Source organism: Labrus bergylta, chromosome 8 (genome assembly GCF_963930695.1).
Source record: "Labrus bergylta chromosome 8, fLabBer1.1, whole genome shotgun sequence".
Classification (NCBI taxonomy): Eukaryota; Metazoa; Chordata; class Actinopteri; order Labriformes; family Labridae; genus Labrus; species Labrus bergylta.
The window spans coordinates 18938088-18951400 of NC_089202.1; the positions used below are offsets into that span (position 1 = coordinate 18938088).

Here is a 13313-nt window from a genome sequence, read left to right on the forward strand (position 1 = left end):
GCAGGGCATGACGAAAACTGAACGGAGAAAAGTTTCAGCCACAGTGGCAGACAGCTGGAGGAGCTGGATCACGCTGCAGCTAAATTTCCCCTTAAAGTTAAAGACTAGATCCTGGTAAAGATAAAAGTTATTCACAAAGCATCTTAGCTCTTAAGAGAGCTCCGAAAGTAAAGATCTAAGGATGAAGAGTTTCTCACAGAGAAGAAAGAAGGAGAGAAAGGTGATCAGAAGAATTCCAGCTCTATCACAGTCTCATATTAATATCAGATTAAGTAGACTCTTACAGTTACCAGCATGGTGAATAAACATGAGTACATAGATATTAGAAAAATACAAAATATTTTCTATAATTAGAGCTCAATTAATTAAATAAAAGTTGTAATTGACTTTTGCATCACAATGGTTCAAGAGTAAATTGGTGACTGTTATTCTTCGATCAAAAGTAAAGTTCCTGGGCCAGTGATTACGATGGTCGGGTGATATTTTTTTTCATACATTGGAGATTCAGTTTTATAGGCTACATTTATAAACTTTAATACGATTAATTATCGAATCATATCGAATATCGACATTAGGCAAAAAAATATTGTGATATCAAATTTAGGCCATATCGCCCAGCGCTACTCTCAGCCGAGACTGTTGTTTGTAGGATGGAGAATGAATACAGACACACAGACTCCTTCACAGACTTTCACATGTGTATGACCACTTACCTCCTCTGTAAACATCATGCTGGTAAATATCCAGTGTTTCGTGGCTGATGATGATGCTCGCAAGGGAGAGCGAGCAACAGGTTACTGGTGCAGTTTGCCTGACGGCCATGCGGTATCACTACTAACGCAGTGTTTTTGAAAAGTTACATATAGCCCCTTTAACCTGCATGGAGGACCAAAGGCTGGTAGTGCTAGCACTGTGAATGCTAGCCACACTTGGCACAACATTATGATATAATTTTTTCTGCAGACGCTGTGATCCTGTGTTTCGAGAGCTGTGAGACATCTTAAAACAACTCAATTTAGTTTTCTGAATTTTTTTCTCAACTTTAAACTACCAGTGGGAACAACAAAACTGTTTACAGTATATTCTTGTAGGTTTATACGATGCTGTTTTTTTCAGGGCTCAGAGGATTCAACACAACCTGCTTAAGAGTCAGGGGTCAGGTAACGCCAGCACAGTTGCTATGAGCCAACATCTACCAAGTGGAGAAGGAAACGAGGTACTTTATCTTGGAATCCAGCAGTTTTCTACTTAGTGTGACTTACATAAGCACAACAACCAACCAACATTTTATTTTCAATTGTAGGAACCCAACAAAACAGATGAGGACATTTATGTCAACACCTATGAGCTGAAGAAACCAGGTGTCACCCAACCTGCAACTACCTCTGAGCCAATCAGCACCAACTTACCAAGCTCAAGCAGAAACAACACAGAAGACGCCAGCACAAGTTCAGAGAAGAAAAACGAGGAAAGCAAAGATGTGATTTACACTAGTGTGACTAGGAGGAGCAAAGGGAAGAAGGAGGGAGGAAGCTCTGGGGACACAAATCAGTCAGGTCGCTCCTATCTGGAGGAGAAGCGCTTAGAGGGAGCATTGCATTTTGTGAGCAATGCAGTAGAGATGGTAAATCTATATGACGAAGTGAAGCCTAGAAATGTGAGGAAGGACTCTGAATGTGAATATGCTCGGGTTAAATTTAGAGAAAAGAGTGTGATGCAGACATAGCTTACAGTTCAGTCAGGACCACTTTGTCAAGAAAATGTACTTTATTGCAATTATTTATATTCGGCGGTATGGCTCTGTTTTTGGATCTCCCTGACCTTCCACGTTCTTAAGTTGAATGCGTAAGGCAGGAGCAGCACACATCCCTGCCCTTCCTGTGCATACAAGGAAAGCTTTAGGCAGAGATAAGCAGCAAAGCCAAACAGAGCAGACATCAATGACATGCATGACATTGATTGATGCAAGTCATTGCAGCATAAAAGGAGGAGCTGGGGTGGAGGAGGGCTGCAAATGTGGCTTGCAGAGGGAGCAGCAAAGAGTAGGCAGGCTAGAGCAGTTTAAATAAGCGGCATAAGAACTTTTGGCTAATAGAATGCTTTGAAGTAAATCAGCTGGCCATCAGCTGATGAGGCTTGTGTGAGATCAGCTGTTACCAAAACTCTGGCATGATAGTAGAGCGTGACTCCATTCCCTGCCTGAACTAACGCTACGCTAAATTTCTATTGCTGATTTAAGAACTTTTGATATTGTTTTGCTCTCTTGAATGTATATTTTCTTTTTTCTTGTTTATTTTCCATAAAATAAAATAAAAAATTAAGCAAAAGAAAAGTTGAAACTAGGGCTGGGTGATATGGCCTTCAAATAAAATCTTAGATGTTTTTTCCACACCGAACTTGACTGACGACTTTAACTTGATTTTCATTTAAAATGTGCCTCTGTTTTGTGCTCACAGTTTGGTTAATTCTTTGCATTGAGACCAAGGACAACTAGTCATTCTTCATCACCCTGCAGGTTATGGGTCTGCAGTAGTTGCTGCAAATTCATTGAGGATGAAATGCCTTCAGCGTTGACACAACTTATAAAAAAAAAAAAAATTCAGCTATCCAGCACAAGAGAACTGAAGTCACTATTTTTCTTCGTTTCAGGTTCAGGAAGGGAATCAACACAATGCTCTATATGTCAACCAAATCAAGTGAAGCTTTTGAAAGCCCCTTAGCAACATCTTTCAGCTATCTTCAAATTGCCAAAACTACCACATAGCATATAACACAAGTGTAACAGGAAATAGAAAAGCAAACTAACATTCTGCCAGGTACAAAGCCTTGTTAAAAAAGTTAGAATTTAGAGTGCCTTAATGTTTATGTTCTTTAAGCTAGTGACAGGTTTTGTTTATTAATGAATAAAATTATTCAAATTTCCACTTTTTTTTAACCAATAATAACAAAACAGAAAGTTAATTCGGGGTCTCAGTTGTTAATTTTGTGTGAACTTAGAATAGATGTTACTAAGGAAATGACTAATGAGCAGCTTGTGTAAATAAATGAATAAATGTCCCAGTAACAAAGGTTTGACTCGAGTCTGATCTGTTTGATGCAAGTCATCGCTTCTTTTTCACTCTAGATTCCTCTTTCTATCTTTGGCTGTTACTTTACAATATACGCATTTACTGCGCAAAAATAAAACAGTAACATATGTGACCATTGATATTTATGATGCACAAAGACTCACAATACTATGGCTCCCAAATATATACTCATTTATTTGCTATAAGTACATGAAATAAAATTGTTTTGAGCCTGACAGGGAATATCTAGAGACTTTTTCGACCCAGCACCTAAATAACTGATGTGCATGTTCGCTGACTTTTTCAGCATTGATATTTACTCATATACTGATGCCTAAGGCATGTCTTATATGAGAGAGCTCTTAGTTTTTTATGCTATTTGACTAAGTAGCATGGATATTTTATAGCCTCTTTTGTGAACTAAGGGTGCATCGAATTTAAAGTTTCACAGGTCAGATTGTCACAGATCGCTTTGCAGAATGGCCGACGAATCACAATACATCTTCTGCATCTTAACAACATATCATATTCTCATATTTCATCACTTTATCCACATTGCTACAATTTTCATTATGATAATTCAAAGGCAAGTCAAGTTTGCATGTTTAAAAACAGCCTCAACTAACCAATGTGCTTTACTTACAAGGCGTAAAAACAACAGCAGCTTCAAAGAAAGACAATAAAATATATATACACACATGAAGAGGGTTTTACATAAGATGACAGTGGGCCAAGTGTTTTACAGATAAAGCTGGTTGGAGTCAGGGGGGCCAAACAGAACTACCTCATTTTTTTGCTCATTTAGTATTAAAACGTTTTGTGCCATCCAGTCTTTCGAGTAGTATTTGCAGGGAGTGGGGGTTATTGCTTTTGAGAGGGGTATATATTTACATGTCATCTGCAAACCAGTGGAAGGAAGTGCAATATCGAAGTGCTTCCTTATTAGGGAGACCAGTGGCAGCATGGACAGGGAAAAACAAAAAAAAGGTGATAAAACTGAGCCCTGAGGAACCCCACAGGTGAGGGCAGCAGAGGGAGAAAAGCTGTATCCTAGGCATACTTTAAAACTTCTATTTTCCGAGTATGATTTGAGCATATTTAGCCTGGATCCCAACCCAGTCTTTAAGCCTGGTGATAATTATTTTGTGGTCAACCGTCTAAAATGCGGCACTGAGATCTCCACTCTAAAAGTATTAAAATTGCATAGTCCCCATTGTCTACTGCTAAAAACAAATCATTAAGAACTTTTAAAAGGGCTGTTCAGTGCTGTGCTTTTTTCTAAAACCTGATTGGAGTGCTTTAAATATTTGATTATTGCTTAAAAATTGATTCATTTGTTTATTGATTACTCTTTCGAGAATTTTGGATAGTAATGGGAGTTTCGAAATGGGTTAAAATTTGATCAAATGTTAGGATCTAGGTTAGGTTTTTTTAAAGAGGCTAAACCACTGCATGTTTAAAATCGGTCTGGAAGCATCCTGTGGAGAGGCAGCTGTTGATGAAGGAGAGGATGCTAATAATTTAAAATGTTTCTTTAAAAAGGCAACGGAGAATACAAGCAGATGTCCATGATGTGGGCTTCAAATGAAGGATTATTTCTTGCAGAGAGGAGAGAGATAATGGATCAAATCGATTAAAGAATTGCACAGCTGACCGAGGGTCTGGCTGTGGTGCAGAGGGTGGTAAAATTAGCTTTTTTATATCAATTGTTTTTTCCACAAAGAATTCTAAAAAATCTCGCAATTTTCTGTGCAAGAGACTGGAGAGGTGTAGTCAGTGAGTCAGGCCCCATCCACACGTATACGATTTTTTTGAAAACGTAGTATTTTCTCTCCCTTTTGGCGTCCTGTCCACATGAAAACAATTGAAAACTGAGTTTTTGGTCACTGCAAACAAAGTCTTTGAAAAACGCATTCCAAGGTGGAGATTTAATAAAAAATCACGTTTACTTGTATTCGTGTGAACAGTTAAAACAGTTAAAACGGAGCTTTTTGTAATAGTGACGTAATTATGTCGACTTGCGTGTTGAGCATGCGTCATAACCAAGATGGCGGGCTACCAGTTTGTTTACATCTGTTCTCTGCTGTTAGTCGACATTCTCCTGGCACTTATTCAAGTGTAACTCAAAGCAGCAACTCCACTTCGTCGTCCGTCCAAACGAATGAATCGGCTTTGTGTTTGTTGACTTGTTTCACCATCTTTCCAAATTGCCGCTGTCAAAATTACGCTTAATACGCATGCTCGCAATGTTCTTTTACAGTGTTTGATGTGAATGAGACACAGCTATTATCGCCACCTACTGGCCTGGCATGCTTATGGCATGCTTATGTGAGCGTTTTCCATCGTTTTTGCGTTGCCATGTGGACTGAGAGATTTTTTTAAAACTGTTGGTGTGGACGGGATTTTTTTTGCAACCGGAGGGGGAGGAAAATTTTAGAAATATCCGTATACGTGTGGACGTGGCCTCAGTGAGTTTACAGTTTTTATTAACCTTGTGTCTGTTGAAGTTTTGTGTTGTGAGATCGCATAAGTATTTTGTCCTTGCTAAAAAAAAAGTCCTTTGCTCAATACCAAGACTCTGTCAAAGCAGCAAGTCATAAGAGACTTGGAGTTTGACTTTTTTCCATTTTCTTTCTGCCTTTCTACAGCTTCAAACAATTAGATAAACCTAAACTCCCCTTTTATTTTGAAAGTACTTTTAAAATCTGATAACATCAGACTGAAATATAAAAGGGTTAAGGAACTACATCTTCAGAAGCAGTGTTTGAAACAAAGAAACGATACCCAATTAAACAGCAACATTTTACGAGCTCTTTCTGTATGAAAGTCAGCAAAAAAAGTTTGTAATGTCCTCCTATTTGTATAGCAGGTACGACTTAAGCCTGGCTCACACTGCAGGATAATCGGATCTCAAATCGGCCTGATTTCTCCTTTCCGATAATCGTGGGATCGCTCCCGACTCAAGACTGCTCGGAACCGATTATCTACCGACATTATCTTGTAGTGTGAGTTGTAATAAAGATCCAATCTTAACGTCCCCAATCTGCTCGGTGATCGTCGGGGACTCCCCGATTTATTTCAAACATGTTTGATATTGAAAGGGTCTGGCAGAAGTCGTGTGTGACTACAGAGACGAGGGAGGACAGTAATATGTGTAGTAGTAGTGACCAGCGGCAGGAGGGAACCCGCACAGGACACCTGTATGCATCTGACAGGTACAATCTGACCTCCAGCTCTCACTGAAGATTAAGCAATCCATGTTTTCCGCGTTTCCCAAGAAATTTCTTCTACCAAAACTTTAAAAACCATTTTTTTGTATTTTGCTCTCTGTGTAAATCATTATAATCGCGGCTCCATTGTTACCGTGAGGCCAGGTGAGGTGGTGCGTTCCTCCGTCGGGCACGATAATCCGAATAAAATCCTGAAGATTGTGATGTGAAAAGATTTCATATCTTGTAGTATCAGCATATTTGAGATTATGGAGAAGAATATCTGTTAGGATTCTCTGTCTGATGCTGCCCGAATTCAAAATTGGGAAGGAGTTTAAAACTCCTGCAGTGTGAGCCAGGCTTTAAATGCTGCCTTCTTTTCACTGAGACTTAGCGGTAGTTGTTACACCATATTCATGCATTTTCCATCTATCTGCAGATCACGTGCACATATATATATATTATACAGTATATATATATATATATATATATATCTCTCTTAACTCATTCTGTGAATAAATCATACAGCCATAAAAGATCTAGAACTAGGAAACAACATCAGTTAGTTCAAACGAACAACTTTAAGCCTATTGGACACACAGGTGCTGCACTACAAGAAGTTTATATAATCAATATCAGAAAAGCTACAAATACTTCAGAATGTTTTCGATTGGTCATCATCCCTAATAATAAAAGGGTTTTTTAAAGATGTTTTTATTCTGAAACATAACCTCACCAAAGGAAACGAGTGTGAGTGACAGCTCTCATAATGTTGCTTTGTATGACAAATGGCTGTACAGTAAACTCTGCTTTCAAAAGCAGCTTTCACTGTTGTTCATTTCCTGTTGCATGACACACACTTTTCTTTGTCATCAGCCTTACTTCACTGAACAATAAACATTTGTTGTCAACTTTGCTAACCCATTCACCCTCCCTTCCTCTTCCTCCTATCCCCCACACAAAGGCTTCTCTGTGCTGCAGCAGGTGAGAAGCTGGAACATCACTGTACCTCAAACAGTGACTGCAGTGGAGGGGAGCTGTGCTGTGGTACCATGTCAGACAAAAGCTCATGTCCAGGTCACCTGGTATCAAAACCATAAGATGTATTATCCTGTGGTGTATGACAGATATCCTCCTACAGTGGAACAACAGTTCAGAGGACGCACCTCAGTAAAGGGAGCAGCCACAGAGGGTAGCTGCACCCTGAAGATTAAAACTTTAAGAAGAACAGACAACAACCTTAAAGTCTATGTGTGGATCAATCCAGACTCAATAACAAGTCAGACATTCTTTGATCGAACTGTTACGATCAATGAATAGAGCACTTGACTCTGAAACCTTAAGCAAAAGAAGATGGGGATTGGCTTGGCAACCTTGCAGTTTTTACTGCCATGGTTTATGTGGAACACAGTTGCCATTGTTGTTTGTTTGTTCTTACAAATAATATTCCTAATGTTGCTGACTACAACTAAAGGCTACAAAGATGCTGATCCTATAAACACCACAAATTTGAATATGTCACTTATGAAATACATTTGTACACTGTAAGAAAACAATTGTACCTAATGTGAAAACACCTTTAAATCATTTTATATTTACTGTCCTTCAGTTTCACTTGAAAAAAAATACAATTGCTGACTTTGAGTAAGAATTAAAGTGCTTTTTTCACAATTGTGTAATGATTAAAAATGTAATTTATAGAGTCGCCTGCTTATTTCATGCTTCATGATTAGGCAGGACGCTTTGACAGAAAAGTTTGAGTTGTCACCTCCTGTATGTGGATCTCAAATAGTAACTTTCTAGTCAAACTGATGGGTTGTAAATATTAAATTACATCAAGATGTTATTGCATTGAAAATAACTCATAAAAAGTACAGAACATTCTGTGCTAACATGAATGTTGCTGTTTTTTTTACTTCCTCATTTTTAAGTCAATTATTGCATGCTGTTTGGAAAGGTGGCCAAATGATGAGGAACTTCACTTCTCTAAACATCCTTCACCTCTCTGCTCAAAAAGACCTGACAAAAACGTAAGTTTATAAAACTTTTATATAACTTTTAAGTAGCTTTTAAATAACTTTATCCTTTTTCGGGAAATAAAACAAATCAACATGTTTGATGTCATAAAGCTACTTTTTAACAAGTGCATCTTTTTTGCACTTGCAGGTTGATCAAACAAACTTTGTTACAGGGGAAAGAAAAAAAGCATTCACTCTGATCAAGTTTTGAACATTTTAAAGCTCTCATGCAGTTTTTCTTTTGGGCATTATTACTGATTATTAATTATTAAATAGTTTCCTTAAAGAGGTTGTAAACAAACTGAACTCAAGTAAAAAACATAAAACACTTGTTTCTTCTCTTTGAGGCAGGCAGTCAAACTTCCTGTTTTTTTATTTTATTATAATTTCATCTCTGTTTTAATAATGAGCTACTTTACTTGAATTGATTGAAATGCAGAAAGATTTCAATTTAAACCTTAAAATGAGAAGCTGCACACCTTGAAGTCTTTTAGTTTTATTGGGATCAGTTTAGTTAACTAAACTCTGGATCCAACCTTTTCCACATTGATGAAGATTTAAACATTTCAAGATATTTCTCCATCTGCAACTTCTGCAAAGATCACATTCAACAACAGCCTCAAAATGAAATCTAAGTTTATTTGGAGCGAAATACACTAAACTGTAAATCTACATGTATTCTCTCCAGACTTTCTGCCTCTTCTGAAACACAAAGATGGCTGCAGCTCTGACTCTCCTCCTCATTGGCTGTCTGCTGCAAGGTGAGATGCTCACTTATATTTGTCAAAGAAATTAGCTACTAATGTGTTCTGCTTTCTTTTAACAAAATCATAATGTAGAGATTTGGTGTCAAATTCACAATTTTAATGTAAAAAAGCTGTGTGAAAATGATGAATCCTGAGTTTTATGTGAAGACTATTTTATCTTTGAAAGCATACTGATAAGATTTTTAGAAATAGAGCCAACAATAAAATGTATCATGACTTTATTTTTTTGTTTGTTTATTTAACAGAGACACATGCAATGAACATTGCTGATTTTAGCAATATAGACATTATAAACTCAATATGAATAAGGATTGTATTGTTAATGTATAATTGTAATAAGGATTTGTTTCTTGTGTTTCAGGTGCCCTGTGTGGACAGTTTGAGATCATTATACCACAGACTATAGAGGTTCTGAAGGGATCCTGTGTGACAATCCCCTGCTCCTTTGACGTAGAGGATCAATATAATGTAAACTTAGATAACACTTGTAAAGCATTATGGAAAGATTACTATAGGGGACCTGTTGTGTTTGATAGCAGTAATCCACAACACAAACAAAAGGGACAATTGATCGGTGACCTGAAAAAAAAAGACTGCACCACAACCCTGAATGACATGCAACCTCAAAACAACAAAGTGCATAATTTTAGATTGCAATGTGACAATGATCTGAAATACTTTTTTGATGGCGTGAAAATTTCAGTCAAAGTTAGGTTTCAAATTAAACTTATTAACAGTTCAGTCATGTAGTAGTTCTCTGACCTTATCGTTGATTACTTTAAAATAAAGATAAATCAAACCTTTGATAGTAGAGAGAAATGACTGCTTATACATGTTTATGTATCTTCTGAACAGATGATCCACCCAGACCGACTCTGACTCCGCCCACACTGAAGGTGAAAGAGGGAACCTCAGTGAGTTTGAACTGCTCTGCTCCAGCTCCCTGTCTGTCTCTTCCTCCAAATCTGACATGGAGCCCCGGCCTGGGTGAAGGTCAGGAGACCCTGCAGGAGAATCAGGACAAAACTAAAGTCAAGATCTCTGTGCTGAACTTCAACGCATCACACCTCCATCACGGACAGGAAATCTCCTGTGCTGCTGTCTACAGAAAACAAGATGGCAGCACTGAGTCATCTGTGAAAACCAGTTTAACAGCTGACATTACATGTGAGTATGTGTGTCTTGTGATTAAATTGATTACATAAAATACATGCTTCTTCTTCTTTGTTTGTTGTTTTGTAATCATTTAGCAAACAGTTACGAGCATGGCCGTCACCTGGGGTGTGCATACTGCCATGTGTGATTACCTTTTTTTCTCTGCACTCAGATGTTTGATTGTAGATGTATTCATTGTATGAACAGGGTTTGTTGTTTAGCCTCTACATAAATGATCTAATAAATGAATGCTATTAGGTCAGACATCCTAATGTACGCTGATGATACTATCATTTTTGAACATGCAACAACAAACCAGCAAGCTGCACGTAAGCTAACAGCAGTGATGACTAATGTCACACAGTGGTTTAATAACTCCTGTCAATACTTAAACATAAAGAAAACAATCTGCATGTTTTTCACAAAGAGGTCAACAGATCATTTCACACTCAGTGTTTTCATCACAGGGTTAAAGGTCACAGTTGTATCTGATTATAAATGAATGTAACACTGGACTTTAATCTCCCATTTCAAAAACAAATTAAGATGGTGACAAACATAGTAAAGTTCATATTTACATATTTCCACCAACTGTTTATCCGCTGAGGAAGCAACACTGTACTGTAGGTCTACATTGTTATTAGAGGTGGGAATCACCAGAGGTCCTTCGATACGATATTATAACGATGCTTGAGTCACGATACGATATTATTGTGATTTTTAACATTTTACGACAAGCTGAGAATTGTGATATGATATATTGAATTTCATTTTTTTAACTGCATATTATATACACAAAATTAAACTAAATCAAGAACTGTTTTGTCAAATAAGGAAAAATTCTCAGTCTTTTTGTCTCACTTCTGTCTGTTCATTTCTACACAATGGGAGTCGAGCCCACAGACTGACCAACACTGTGATAAAAGAAAAAGCCTGCATGCACCTCACAATCTGAACTGATGGTGTTTCAGTCTGATCAAACTTTACTGAATACAAACATGTACGGATGACTAAACAACTGCAGCCATTTTTAACAATGCAATTTGCTCAAAATGAATTGTGCAACCCCTCAGCAATTAAAAATAAAAACATATCGCTAGCAGAATATTGTGATTCTATGCTGTATCTATTTTCCCCCACCTCTAATTGGTATGCTGTCTCATGTAAGCCTACGTCTCCTGCTTTGATGTCCTGCTTTTAGGTATCTTATTTGTTTTACCAGGAGAACAGTATTATTGTCCTGTTTTAATACACATCTCTCTTTTAAGTGTTTCATATGCTTCTAGAATTACAATTTTGTTGTCCCACTTTAGTCTGTTTTACATATTGCTGCTGTCTATGATGGCTAAACTTGTGCATTACAGAAATGTTATGAATGTGCATTGTCTTTATAACTTTACATTTTATTGATAAAAATTAATAAAAATGAATGCACTGAACGGTGAAGACCAAACCGTGATGGCTCTGCACGAGTACACATACTGTTATAGTCCTACTCAGTGTTGGGCTCGTTATTAAAAAAAAAGGAATATATTACTCATTACTCTTTAAGTACTTTAATTACTTTACTTATTACTCCCTGCCATCAGTAATATGTTACACTACTTGTTATATTACTTTTCGTAATAAGCCACAACTTTCATTTGTTCTTTTTCGCTTTTAGCAGTGCTCGATTAAAATCCAGTCTTGGTTGATTTGTAGACATTGTAGGGCTACAGCTGTCCTCCACAGCTCATTGGTGGAGTTTATTTACACGGGCTTCATGTTGTTGTGCTGTCGTCAGATGTTGTAAGTGCTTAAGGAGTTTTGAAGTCCTGTTTTTTGCAGTATAAAGAGTCCTGGTACTGGGACACAATTTACATATGACAATGATGTTCTTGTAATCTTTCCTGTCGACAAAACTTAAGTACGGTAATGGGAATATTTCCAGCCACTGAATGTAAACTTCCATCTTTCAAGCTAGCCAGGGTTGCCAGGTATGTGTGACAACAAATGACAAAACAAGCCCAATGGCCAAAAAAAACTACCCTCGGCGGCACCTAAAAAGAAGCCCTAATCCGCATATCTGGCAACCATGAAGCTCGCTACCTTCCTGCTTGTCTGAGGTGCGCAACAAAATTAATCTGGGGTTTGTTGCATAAATCTGAAGTGGGGTAATAATAACAACAGTAATGTAGTAACGAATTATTTTTTGTGTGGGTAACTGTAATATTATTACTGGAATTTCATTAGTAATTCGTTACACTTCTTGTTACTTGTAAAAGTAATATCATTACTGTAACGCGTTACTAGTGATACGTTACAGACCAACACTGGTCCTACTAGTTGTTTCTATTGATGTTTAGCAGGGCTTGTTCAGGATAAAGGCATAACATTCTCTATCCCTCATCACAAATAAACTACATTTTCAAAAAATACAACTTTATTTTTTCTCTTTTCAGATTCACCCAAAGGGACCACAGTGTCAGTCAGTCCCTCTGGTCCAGTGCAAGAAGACACAAATGTGACACTGACTTGCAGTGCTAATGCAAACCCAGCTGTAAAGAACTACACCTGGTACAGAGCTGATGGAGGCCAGGAGACTTTCATGGGGACTGGACGTGTTTTAAACATCAAAGCTTCTAGAAAGAGAGCCCCAATTTTCTGCAAGGCTGAAAATGAATTGGGAACTGGGCAATCATACACAAGACAAATAGATGTACACTGTAGGTGTCATTCATCAGTTACATTTTTCAAAATGTATGAAAATCTCTTTGTTTATCTTTAATTTCCTTTGATTGGAAACTTCATATCCATAAGAACATTTTTAGAGGATTACCTTTGTTGTATGCGGCCTCAAGAAACTGATGACGATGAGTGCTGAAAACACTGAACTACATTGGTTTTGTATTGAAAATAGGCGCTGCCAGCGTTAAAAGCGCCCTCTGTGGACACAGGCCCAGAATGAAAACCGATTGACATGGAGGAAATATAATTTTTCTTTGCCTCATTCACTTGGACACTCACAGCTGGTCAACTTTTTTTACAGCCATAAGCCTTATCTTTTACTTTTTCAAATTTGATACAGCATGGCTTTACTTGACTCTCTACTTGTCT

General features: G+C 37.6%; 1 long non-coding RNA gene across 1 annotated transcript; it reads left to right on the forward strand.

Annotated features, from left to right (window-relative positions):
• Window positions 1–661: 661 nt before the first annotated feature.
• On the forward strand, window positions 662–3068 carry LOC136179837 (uncharacterized). Its single transcript, XR_010666775.1, has 2 exons — window positions 662–1216; window positions 1304–3068. It is a non-coding gene; the product is annotated as an uncharacterized lncRNA (long non-coding RNA).
• Window positions 3069–13313: the final 10245 nt, after the last annotated feature.